General features: G+C 38.5%; 1 pseudogene; it reads right to left on the bottom strand.

The window, feature by feature from the left end:
• Positions 1–1,931: 1,931 nt before the first annotated feature.
• LOC115003878 (cytochrome P450 2K1-like) lies at positions 1,932–6,505 on the bottom strand (annotated as a pseudogene).
• Positions 6,506–13,121: the final 6,616 nt, after the last annotated feature.

Here is a 13,121-nt window from a genome sequence, read left to right as displayed (position 1 = left end):
GTATGTATATATATGTATATGTATGTATATATATGTATGTATATGTGTGTATATATATATATATGTGTATATATATATATATATACATATACACACATATACACACATATACATACATATATATATATATATATATATATATATATATATATATATATGTGTATATGTATATGTATATATATATTGTTATATATATGATATCTATATATATGTATATATATATATATATATATATATGTATATATTATATATATATATATATATGTATTATATATATATATATATATATATATATGTGTGTATATGTATATGTATATATGTGTATATGTGTATATGTATATATGTGTATATATATATATATATGTGGATATGAACCGTGGTAAATGATCAACTTTACTGGATGGTATAGCCTACCTTGGATGATTTATAAGAGATTGTAGCAAAGATTGTCATAATAAAATGTTATTTAAGGACCTTTCACCCAGCCTCATCTCTGATGCTCTTTTCTTCACAATACCAGGTGATTACGTTGTATGTTTTAATAAAGAACAAGGAAAATAATCACAGACCAAATGTACCATTAACATTCTCCATCTCTTTCTGAATCTGTCCTAGCAGCTCCTGTTAATCGGCAAACACATATTCTACCAAAGAGCACGTATTAAGTATATTAAGTATTATTTTAATTATATCCATGTTATAACCCCTCTCCTCACCGTACACCGTCGTGTTTCTCTTCAACAGGAAATGGACAGAAGGGAAAAAGCAGTGCGGCGAGGTTAAGTGCTGCAATATTCATTGTCATGTGCTATCGTTACATATTCTTTGCTTCGTGCCAATCATATTAATCGTATCTGCAAATACTACATATGCAGGCATTCCTGCAATTGCTTCATATTCATTATTTTCTGCTCAGGCATCCTATACATCATAATTTGTATGAGGTAATCTATGATAATTTACTTCAAAGTAGTCCTATCACTACCATCCTCTGCTACACCTCCTACATTTGCTCTCATATGGGCGATGCTTTCGCAAATCAAGCTCTTTGAAGGCCTATTTCACGGTAAACCATGCATTCAATCGGTGGTGGTGTTCTGCGTTATGGTTGTCACATTTCACCAATTCTGGTCATGACGACATTCGCTTTGCACATCTGTTAGAATTTATTCACCATTTCTGGTCATGGCTGAGTTTACCATTATCAAACGTTCATTCACAGAATAAGGCATCTACGTGACCTCGTGCATCATTCATGGTATTTCCAGTTGGTCGCCGGACTTTTAATTTCTGTTTGTCATTTTATTCAAGTTGTCTTCACTGATCTTTTAATTTTAATTTGCTGATTGTGATGTTGATGGGACACTATAGTATTTTAGTGTATGCCAGAGCCTGGGTACATGGAAGTGTTGTGTGTGCGTGGTGTGTATTTAAGGTAAGGGTGTTTGGTATTGCTCTCCCTGTGTGATGTGTGCTTATATATGTGTGTGTGCGTGTGTGTGTGTAGTATGTGTGTGTGTGTTTAGTTGGAAACCGGGGGGACTACATGTTGTATGTTTATGTTGCACCATGACCTTCCAAATTTCCCAATTTGGGATCCCAAAGTTCACCTTGACCTGGACCTTGATCATATTTATTATTTTCGAGAGATAAATGAAACACTTTCTCCATTCCAGGTGGAATAGCTTTTTTGTTATTCTTGACACTGAAATAAAACATTTCACAAATATATAAAATGATACCTGTAAGGGGAGCCCAAAAGTTGAAAACGTGTGCACCTGCCATCGATGATACAATAACTCATGTTAGTACTAGATTCAAGATGATTGTGCTCTGCAGGTATACATAGTAAGTAGCTAATAAATAATTTTGATTGCTAACAAATGAGCACAACAAAAGGCATCTATTCTACATCCATTTTTTAAATTACTTCAGTGTTGTTGAAACATGGTCACTCCTGTTAAACTCCTCATACACGGGGGGTAAACACACAGTTTATGAGGTAAGGGTTTGAGGGCAAACTCGAAACTTGGAGTCAGATCCAGTTCATCCTCTGAAATTCCAGGAGGAGGAGTGAAACGAAAGTGCTGCAGGAGGCTGGTTGAAAAGAGGAAGAGCTTCCATCCTGGCCAGACCCTCTCGGGACAAAATCTGCGGCCTGTAAGAGAGAGGGAAGGAAGCTTCAGGTCATCTGCCAGTAAACTAATAATTAACAGGAAAGGAATCTGCTCACAAACCTGCAGAGAAGGAAATGAAGGCATCTCGCTTCACAAACTTCCCGTCTTTGTCCAGGAAGTGAGCAGGCATAAAAGCTGTGTGGGTTCTCCCACTCACTTCTCATCATACATGACGGATGTTAGGAGAGGAATCACTGGTGGTTCCCGTAGGCCATGCAGAAATTCAAAGATTTCTATTATGATATGTGATAGTATTATCTTAAAACTCTTAAAAATGTCCTCACATTAAGAAAATATTTGCAACATGTAACAACTGTCATATTTTGTTTTAGAGCATGAAGATGAGTATGGAGGGATATTAGGAGTTTTATTCAGTTGGACCTTCTTAATGAAGTGGACCCTGGAAGGTTACATCTTGGGTAGTTTTGAGAGGAAGGGACATGGGGGCAATGTTGCCATCCTCTGTGTTTCATGGAGGACAGCATTGACGAAGGGCAGGCTCTTCCTGTCCTCGGCATGCACTTGATGATGTCCTATCACCCTGCTCAGCTCCTCCTGGACCTGGTCTGGAAGATGAAAAGCTTTTGTTTTTATGAAGACAATTTACTCACATAGTGTGGCTTGGACTGAATGATTTTCAGTGAAAGTTTTGGATATCTCATCTTCTTACCTTGTATTTTTGGATACTTGGTCATAAACAAAAGTGCCCATCTCAGTGTAGTTGATGTTGTGTCAGTGCCAGCACTAAACAGGTTCAGAACTGTTGCCATAAGGTTTTCATCGTGGAAGTGACTGTTGGTAATTCCAGATTCCTTAAAGTAAAGATTTATCATCGCATTTCTTCAAACAAATCTTTTCCTAAAATTAGATTTATTTTTTCAATTTGTGTAAAAGAAGACAGAACGGCCAATGTAATGTACACAGCATCAATCCCAAGGGACCAATAGACAGCCTGTTATCCCGGAAACGAACGCACTTTGTTCCGAACGATGTAACAAACCTTCTCGGAGCAATATATTTATCCTAACATGGCATATAGTTTTCACTTACTTATTTATGCATCTATGCGAATTAGATCAGAAATACTGTTGTGGCGACACGGTGGGAATGGAGTGTGAGCCAGGGGCCTAAAAGGCTGGCCCGGCTCATCTGGGTTTCAGGTAAGGCCTGCATCTTTTCTTGTAATGACAACCAAGGGCATTTAGGCATATATTTTGGCTTGTAAACTGTTTACTTCTACTTAGAAATGTGGCTGTTCAAGAACATGATGCAGATGGATGCGTGTACATTCAGCACAATATTTACACAGATTCTAACTATCTCTCAGCTTCATAAACAGTTTTTGATATATTATGTTTTCCAACCTCCAGATTTAGCTTTTGGACAAGAAAGGCGTCCACAAGGGCCCTCTGCACATCGTGGTACGAGGGTCTCTTTCAAACGACTGATTATCTCCAAGTTCTGTTTCCTACTGGCATTACCCAATCTGAAGAAAAGCTTCCTGTCAGCAATCCATTTGAAGAACCAGGGGAACATGTTGTACACCTGTCAAAGAATAAATCAGTATCATTTTCCTAAAAACATTTCAAAATCTCCTTTCCAAAAGCTGTTTCAGCGCTCACTGGACAGGGGAAGCCGTGTCTATTGTACATGTGCCCAAAAACAGCAGGCCAGTGAATGACTAGTGACCCTAACCTCAGTACCTATGAATATTTTGAAAAGATTGTATTAAAACATCTCAACTTTCCTTGATCCTCATCAGTTTGCCAACCTATCAGAGCGGGGATTGAGAATGCACTGCTTACACTGAACAACTTGTGAAGATTGCATTTTTCTACTTTAGCTGTGTATTTTAAATACCATCCAGTTTAAACTACTGGTGGGCAAGGTGACTGTTCTTCGATGCTCATTCTGTGGATTAAGGATTTTCTCCCGAATTGTACCCAGCAAGTTTGATTTAACACAGCTATTGCCTTCCCTGGGGTTTATAAATGAGGCAGAGCATCCTGAGCATCCTGACCTTTGGCCTGATTGACAACATAACATGTTAAACCAAGATGTTGCAGCGCAGAACTAGGATATCAAGTATTGACAGAAGTCAGCTGCTTAGTTGTGTAAAGATGTAATTCTGAGTAAAGATGAGCCCCTCTAAGTTACCCTGCTCACCCTCTACAACCAGTGGTTCCCAAACTTCTTTGGCCAAGGCACACCAAAGACCAAGCCAAAATCTCAAGGCACACCTGTGTTCATATCCGGGCAACATCCCGTCTATAACACATAGTATCACTGTTATCACTCTGTGAACATTTATTTAGCCTAGTCCTTGTAAGATAGCTATTCTCCTTCACACTAGCAGAGAGCCTTTGATGTGTCACACTCTAATATTTCCCACCATGCGCAAATGGCTAAAACGGGTTCGCTTTGACAGATTTCTTTTTTTTTTATGATTTATTAAGATTTGGACCAAAGCATATAAGACCTATTGTCTCTATATTGTGAAATAAGTGTGTAGGATAAAGCCCCAATAAAGTACAGTGCTTGCCTGTGCTTTGCCCCCCCCCCACCCCTGAAATTCAAGACGTTTTCTTTTTTTTATATATATTCACAACTCACTTTTCACATTGAACAGGTGCTCTTTTATTAAATAAACTAAGCACTTGTGTCATTTGTCTTATTTATGTGCCCGTTTCAGTTGCTTTGCGTATTTACATTCTCTCCTCTCCTCTGCTCTGCTTCGCGAAGGGCGGCGCCGCTTCCGAACCCACACGCGCGAGCGCACACACTTACAGTCAGAGACAGAGCGGATGAAAGGTAAGGAGAGAACTTTAAAAATGTACGCTACGCACGGACCTCATCCAACCAAGGCAGCACCACGCAGAGCAGTAAACCTAGGGGAAACACTGAAGTAAATAAAAAATCATTCATAACCTTGTGTATAGTTAAATGCAATAGGCGTAATTGTTTCAAAAATCCCACGGCACACCGGGACATCATTTGGGAACCACTGCTCTACACAGCAGATACCAACTCAGCCATTAGATAAAAAAGGAAGGATCCTGCAAAGGAAAAGAGCAGCCAGGTTTAGCAATTATTTAGTTCCTTCAGCAATTAGTCTATTAAATGATAGGGACGATACAAAAACATAAACCGTATAGTATTTTGTATGGGAGTTTTTATTGCACAGGAAAGCGTTAGGGTTAAGATCTGTATTTTTATGGCTATGACTTTATACAACATAAATAGAAAATTAGATGTTTGTGGATAGTGAAATATTTGTGGATCATGGTACACATTTGTAAATTGTCTTCTGTAAGTCACACATATTAAAGTCCTAAAAGGACTTCTCAATATAAATATTCACAAAATATAAAATGATACCTGTACTGACGAGGAGCCCACGAGTTGAGTCACCCTGTTTGTTCGATTGACCAGTGATGTAAACTCTGGATCATCATATTCAATCTGCTGCCATACACAATGGAGCAGATAATATTAGAGACTGCATAGTTTATTGATTGGGTCGTATCAAAAGCTTCTCCTGTGACACGGGAAATAGGAAAAACAATCAACATCAAGAGGATTAGCGAAATATTGCTGATCATGCAGATACTTACCTTTACACTTCTTAAAAACTTCAATGAGGTGGTCGCATTCCTCAATGATTTTGTCCTCGCACGTCTTCTTTCCCATCCCAAAGTCTCTCAGGTTAGTCAAGGCAAAGCGCCTCATCTCTTTCCATGATTCCCCGTTGGACCATACAATACCTGAGTTGAAGAAGTTCGGCAAACCATGTTAACAAATTAGTTGATCATGGGCAAAGGCTGTGAACATGAAAAGGATAAGTATTTGGTAAAAGCATTTCCTTACCATGGTTATCTAGTATTTCACCCATAATGAGCATTGGACCTCTGTCTCCAAACGCTTCAGCATGGTTAACAAGTGCCTCCTTTACCGTCTTGTATCCTGCCAGGACCACCACTTTCTTTGGTCCCATGTAGAAGGTGAACACTGATCCATATTTCTTGGAAAGCTAAGAACAGCATAATATCATGACATTTTCTTAGACACAAAACAAAAGAAAGTAAACAAGACGAGAAAGCTACTCCTCTGCACTGCCTCACCTTCAGTAATGTGTGGTAGGGTGTCTTGAGGTCAAGCTGTAGCAGGTTCCCGAGTAGGGGAAGTGGTTTTGGTCCTGGAGGTTCCTTTCCCTCATTATGGGAGGTGAAGCCAGAGGAGGTGAACATGTAGACGAGCAGCAAGACCACTAGACCCCCCAACAGGGAGATAGAGCTGGAGGACTGGAGAAACAGATCTAATAGCCCCATGATTTCAAAAGCAAAAATGTCCGTGCCAGGGTACTGACAACCTGCTGCTGCCTTTGACACAAACTAGGACAAAGACTTATGGCCTCAAGCTTCCTCACACAACCTCAGATGTATCATTTACTTAGATTTCGGAAAGTCTTGAAAATTATTAACTTTAGTGGATGAAATATATTTCTTATGTCAAATGACTTAACAGATTGGAGGCAAAGATTACCATAATAAAAGTCTTTTATAAAGCTATAACCTTTGTCTCGGTCACCTTTTACCCGACTTCATCTCTGATGCTTCTTTCTTTACAAACCAAGTTAATACATTTTATGTATTCTAAAACTAACACTAACAGAGCCCATACGCAATTAAAAAAAGTTTGTCATGGAAAAGTTAGTCATGCCTTTTCTGAGGCATCACTTCTTGTTCGTTTTGCTCTCAGATGACCTGAAGCTTTTCATCTGTTTTGTCTCACAGGTCGCAGGGTTTGTTTCAGAGAAGTTTTTGCCATGATCGTACGGTGGCCCTGAAGTTCAAAACACAACAGCAATTAACAGAACATTCCCAAAAAACAGCAATTCATAAAACATTGCGTGTGTTTCTATGCTATAGCATGATTGCTTTGTCTCTTCATTATTAGACCAAGTTTGCTGCACCAAGTGAAGCACTTTGGTTATCTTTGGGCCTTGTGTATGACTGAGAGCAAGGTGCATTGAGAGACTGAAACAAGGATTAGTGCAGCATTCTTACCTTTAAAATTGTTGATGTTTAATGTGCTTATGGATGTCACGAGAACCGCTACTTACCGTTACGCAGTCGATTCTGGTACCGTCAGGGCTCAAAACTAACGTCGTCCCAGGGACGAAAGAAATATGTTTGTGACGCAGTGATATTCCTGATAATGATACATTGTGAACAACAAATCCGCGTTGAAATTGGCTGGAAGACAGCTAGTTCATGTTAGCTGTTAGTTGCTAAGTTGCATTATGGGCAAAGGTAAATTATAAAATGATCATGATGTGTTCAAATGTAATCTTGTAAAATGTTATAATTGGTGAGAAACTTGGATAAATAAAGTTATTTGCAGGATATCTAAAATAAATATTAGAGGGAGAATTATTACCGGTTTATTTTCCTAACAAAAACTAGTATGCAAAGTGTTGCATTTGTGTTAAGTCCCCAAAGTGTAGCTAGGGGAAGAGGGGGACAATAACACAACAACCAATGATGAAATGAAACGGGTTCCAATAAACTCTCAAAAGTAAGGGTGAGGAAGGGACCAAATGGTTGAGCCAAACAAAAGAAATATAACAAAACAAGGCCTGACTACTATTGTCCTTTCAAACAAAACATAAACAAATGCCCTCACTAACTGATCTAATAACAAGTGGTGTAAAACACATACAGAGGTGGCAACAACATGCTAAACTAGTGTTTCTAACAAAGAAGTCTCTATGTGGATGAAAAATGTACAGTCAAAAGATTTCTATATGATATGTGTTAGTATATTTTCAAGCGCATTCTCGACGGACGTTTTTTCTATTGTTTCTTCCAAGAACCAAAAACCTGTGAATAGCAATTAACCCATATATCAGAGGTTAAAAGTTTACGTAACGCTTATCTTGATCTTCATACATCCCTTCCATCAACTGTCATCGGAGGTAACACCTAGAGCCCCTATTGACAGAGGAAGTGGTGTCTTGCCGTCTTCAGCAGGGCCTCAGCAATGCGGTAGATCACGTCCCCCTATTCATATGGCATGACCTTTTTGTAAATTCATAAGAAGAAGAACTTAACCCATGGCACTACCATGCATAAAACATAATCGCAATTATTACAGATAAAAATACAATATTTATTTTATTTTAGGAGTTGTTAAAATTAACCTGTACCTCCCTTCACACACACACACACACACACACACACACACACACACACACACACACACACACACACACACACACACACACAGTTCCAATTAATGGAAGAAAAAGGATTATAATGAGGCGACTATGAGTACTAAAGATTCCAGTACTCTAATTTAACTTTAACACAAGTACTACTATATATCAGTACTTCAACAAGCAAAGAAATGATAAAAGATAACATATTTAACTTTAAGATAACCTATAGGTTATTTAAGTTCATTCTATGTTGACACACAACTTCTGCGATAATGACAAATACTTCATTCATATGTTATCCTGACCATAAATATATACATATTTTTTAATATAAATATAGTCGGCACTTATATCTTACCGGGGGTAAAACCTCTCCTTAGGCTTTTTGTTTTTCTCAGTATTTTCTTAATTTTTTGTGCCTATTTTTGGAATGCATGTGCACCTTAACACTCATCGACGGATCATGCCGTCACAACAGCGTAAAGAATAAACGCTATGAATGTGAATTGCACCCTCATCCACTTCTCTCTACAGTCACAACTGTCATATTTTGTTTTAGAGCATGAAGATGAGTATGGAGGGATATTAGGAGTTTTATTCAGTTGGACCTTCTTAATGAAGTGACCCTGGAAGGTTACATCTTGGGTAGTTTGCGAGGAAGGGACATGGGGGCAATGCTTGCCATCCTCTGTGTTTCATGGAGGACAGTGTCAGGTAAATTAATCCATATTGGAAAGACTATCGTATGTATTTGTTTACCTCAATCAATATATATATATCTACACTACGAATATGTTTCTCTGCAATTATGTATTTTCTGCACTGAGTGTATTACAAACATAATAGGGGCACTTCCCCTTTAAGAGAACAGGTCAACAAACCATTACTTCCTGACTGCTGACGGAGGAGCGTGTAGGCGCCAAACTGGGACCAATGAGGAGAAGGTCAACGCCTACTCCTTCTATGTAGCCGCATGTTTTACGACTCTCGGGACACACCTGGAGCGGAGCCGTGAGACCGCAACGATGGGGCTCTTGGAGCCATGCGGTCTATGGAAACGGCGACGCGAAATGTGTCCTCAGCTGAGAATATTTTCTATGTTTGACTTATTGCGTTAAATAAATATATAGATTACATCAGGAGATTGCTGTTTTGATTCGACATTCAAGCTCCGAGTTCTTCAGCTTTTTCCTACCCTTTAATTGGTGTCCCTGGGTGGGCCTCCCGAAAGGAGAAGTGAAGAACGATCGCCGAGTATCGTTGACTGGTATTCATTGCACGTGCAAAAGATCAGGTGAGAGTGAACACCGGTTGAAACAAATATTCACTGCAGGTAGACTAGGAAAACTTATTAATGAATGCCAGCAACAATGTTCGACGGTCATAGCTAATACAACTGCTGTTAAACGATAAAAAGCAATCCTGAATGTTGAAATACAAGTGATAAGAACAAGCATCGAAAATATTATTTGTGTTAACGATATGTATTAAAAGCCTTGGGAGGGCTCCAGCGCAGTCTGGTTAGAGTTCTGAGAGAATTTATAGATTAATCAAACAAATCCCGAGGTAGGGTGTCCGGTCTGGTACCGGATAAAGCTTAGGGTAAGCTTGCATTGATATAGTTTAATACGAAAACACCTAAGGAAGGTAGCTAAGAAAGCTTAGTTAGTTTAATGTTAAAGAAGTCCTTTGGAAGGCAGATAGGTATAGTTTAATTCAAAGACTTAAGGGAAGCGTGGCTTAGAAGCTAGTGTTGTTTACCAAAGGAGGATAGTGATTATAATCCTGAATTACGTGAGAACCGATGACGATCGCCTCATAGTCTCAGATGTTGTATATCATCTTCTTTGCGGCAAGCATAGTGTAAAACATGTAAAGATTTGTGTATTGTTGTATTGTTGTGAGTAAAGTGTGACTAAAGCAGGCCTAAGGCGAGGCTAAGCTAGCGCTGATATTTAGCTAATGCATTGGAGTTTGTAGAACGGGTGAAAACTGTTCAAACTGACTGGTAGACGGTTGTGAAATCAAAGAGAACCGTGGAGTGTATGTGAAGTAGTTTTAAGTTGGAAAACGTGAAAGAAGGAGACGTTTTTGTGAAAGGCCTCAGAGATTAGGACCAGCTAACGGTGGCCACGTGATGCTGGGTCGCTAATTCCGCCTACTTGATGTTACGAGGCATGTGAGAGTAAATTGTGATAAACTAAACCTTGAGTCTTATGCTGGAGCATTTTGGGTGGAAATAAAATGCATAAGTGATGTAGTGACCGAGTGATTAAAACCAAAAATGCGAGTTTTCTCCAAACTGGAAGGAGAGAAAATTTAGAACAAAGAAACCTCCATTTTCTCTTCATCCGGTGGGAATTTTAAAAACCCACATCCGGTTGATAGCTAAATGCCTCTGGTGGACAAAATTGAGACTACAACTAAAAGTTTCTAGAAACTTTACAAAATTTAAACACCTCCACCTATAGGACGGCAATTAAAGCGCATCTAAATTTAAAACCGTGCACCAGCAGACAAATTGGTAAATTACAATTAAAAATCCAATTGAATTGAGGAAAGCTAAAGAGAAGAAAAATGTGAAACCAGAACCCCAGACTGTAGACCGGACGTGAGAAAAAGGACTGACAAGAGAACATGACTCCCCAGCAACGGGGATCCACACTTCTGGAACCAGGTTGTATATCTGCATTCACACACACTATCATAGAGTCAATTGAAGGAGGCTGAATTGTAAAGTGTAGAAAACTGTCTCTTATATGTTTTTGAGAAAACATGTTTAATAAGTGTGTGGATGACAGATATGTAGACTTTTTGTGTAATTCTGGAGCAGACAGAAATGATTAGAACAGAACAGAGCCGCAAAATACTCAGAATAAAGAGCGTAAAATAAAAACAATCAGCTAATGATAGATTACATTCAGAATAATAAATAATAATAAAAGACTTTAGTATCAGGCCATATTAGAGATGGTATCTGTCTAAGCAAGAAGTGTCAGCATAACCCATTTCCCTCTTGGATGGCTGTCCGTTCCCACCTCTCCCAAAAATATTAAGCAAACCTCATGACATTTTGTGAAAGACTATAATCGTCGACAGACGAATAGTAGGGAGATAGAATCTTCTGAGAGTTTAGTCTAAACAGTGTAGGGAGCTAGAAGCTCCTGAGGGTCCGATCGTAAATGTCATGAGGAAGAAATATGGTGAAGAGAGTTTGTAAGATAATAGGGAATGAAACAGCTGACAAATTATTTAAGAAAATAAAGTTTTGGTAAACTCATCTGTTTTAGAAATACCAGACTATAAGAAGCCTTTTATTTAAACAGCAGACTTCATGACATTAGTATTAACACAGAACCATGGAGATAAGAGTAGACCAGTGGTTCACTACTCTTCACAACTAGACCCAGTAGATAAGGCGATGCCTGACCGCACATGAGCAGTAACTGCAGCTTCAATGGCAGGTCAGGCCTCTGCATCAAGTGATATTCAGGCCATTGACTTAACAGTGACACATGCAGTGTCAGTTTTGTTTTCACAACCGCATCTGACTATAGAATAATGTACAACTTTGATCCATCTACATTATTTCCAACAGCTGAGGACGGAGAACCACATGACTAAACGACAGAGACGGACAAGGAACTTCACCAAGACCAGACTTGACTGACGTTCCCTAAGAGGAACCAGAGATAGAAATGTTTGTTAACGGATCATGTAAAGTAACCTAGAGGATCCGAATGTGACAAGATCTCTGTAGTGACACAGACCGACGTATTAAAAGCAGAAGCTCTACCCAATCATCTGTCAGCAGAGCAGCAGAACTGATAGCATTGACAGAGACATGCAGATAAAAGAAAGACAAAGTTGTAAATATCTACACAGACAGTAACTATGCATGTTCAACATTACATGTGTTTGCTCAACAGGGACAGAATAGAGGTATGGTAACATTGACTAACAAACGTATTAATCACACTCTAATAGAAGACTTATTGAAGGCAGTACAGCTACCAAAGTATATTGCTTTATATAAAGGCACAACACATATGATAAGAACTGATCCAGTTTCAGTAGACAACAATATGTAAATGAGAAGACAAACACACCAGAACACAAGACAGAGATATTGAAAGAGATGCAGAATGCAGCTCTAAAGTAAGAACAAGCCGTTTGGACTAAGAATAATTACATACAAGACAGAGACGACTGACGAAAGAACACTTGACCAGAGAAGAACTCAGTACTACCAAGAACATATATAAATGTGTGTATTGAGACACGGTATTTGACCATGTCTCAAAAGGGGGAGTATTATATTGAGTATTATATTAATAGAGTATATTCATAGCATTTGATTCAAAGGCCGAATGCCGACTCCAATAAAATCCATGCAGATGTGCTGAAACGGATATTCTGAACTAAATAAATATGAAGGAAATAAATGTAGTTTAACGATTATAGACTTGTATAAAATGAGCTGATGTATTTCCAACACATACAGTAGACGCTATGACAGTAGCAATGTGTGTAAAGGATAATAATAATAATGATAATAATAAGCTTTATGTAAGAATTGCAGGCCAAAGTACTTGCACTACAAAAACATAAAACATTAGACAGAATAAGAACATTTACGGTACAATAATCAGTGTTGATGTAAATAAGTGTGAAAGGCTAATGGTATAAAAGAACATTGGAAATCATGCCAAGTTTCCCTATCA

This window comes from Cottoperca gobio, chromosome 24 (assembly GCF_900634415.1).
Source record: "Cottoperca gobio chromosome 24, fCotGob3.1, whole genome shotgun sequence".
Classification (NCBI taxonomy): Eukaryota; Metazoa; Chordata; class Actinopteri; order Perciformes; family Bovichtidae; genus Cottoperca; species Cottoperca gobio.
The sequence above is the reverse complement of the archived record's forward strand: the minus strand, read 5'-3'. Positions and strand labels throughout refer to the sequence as shown.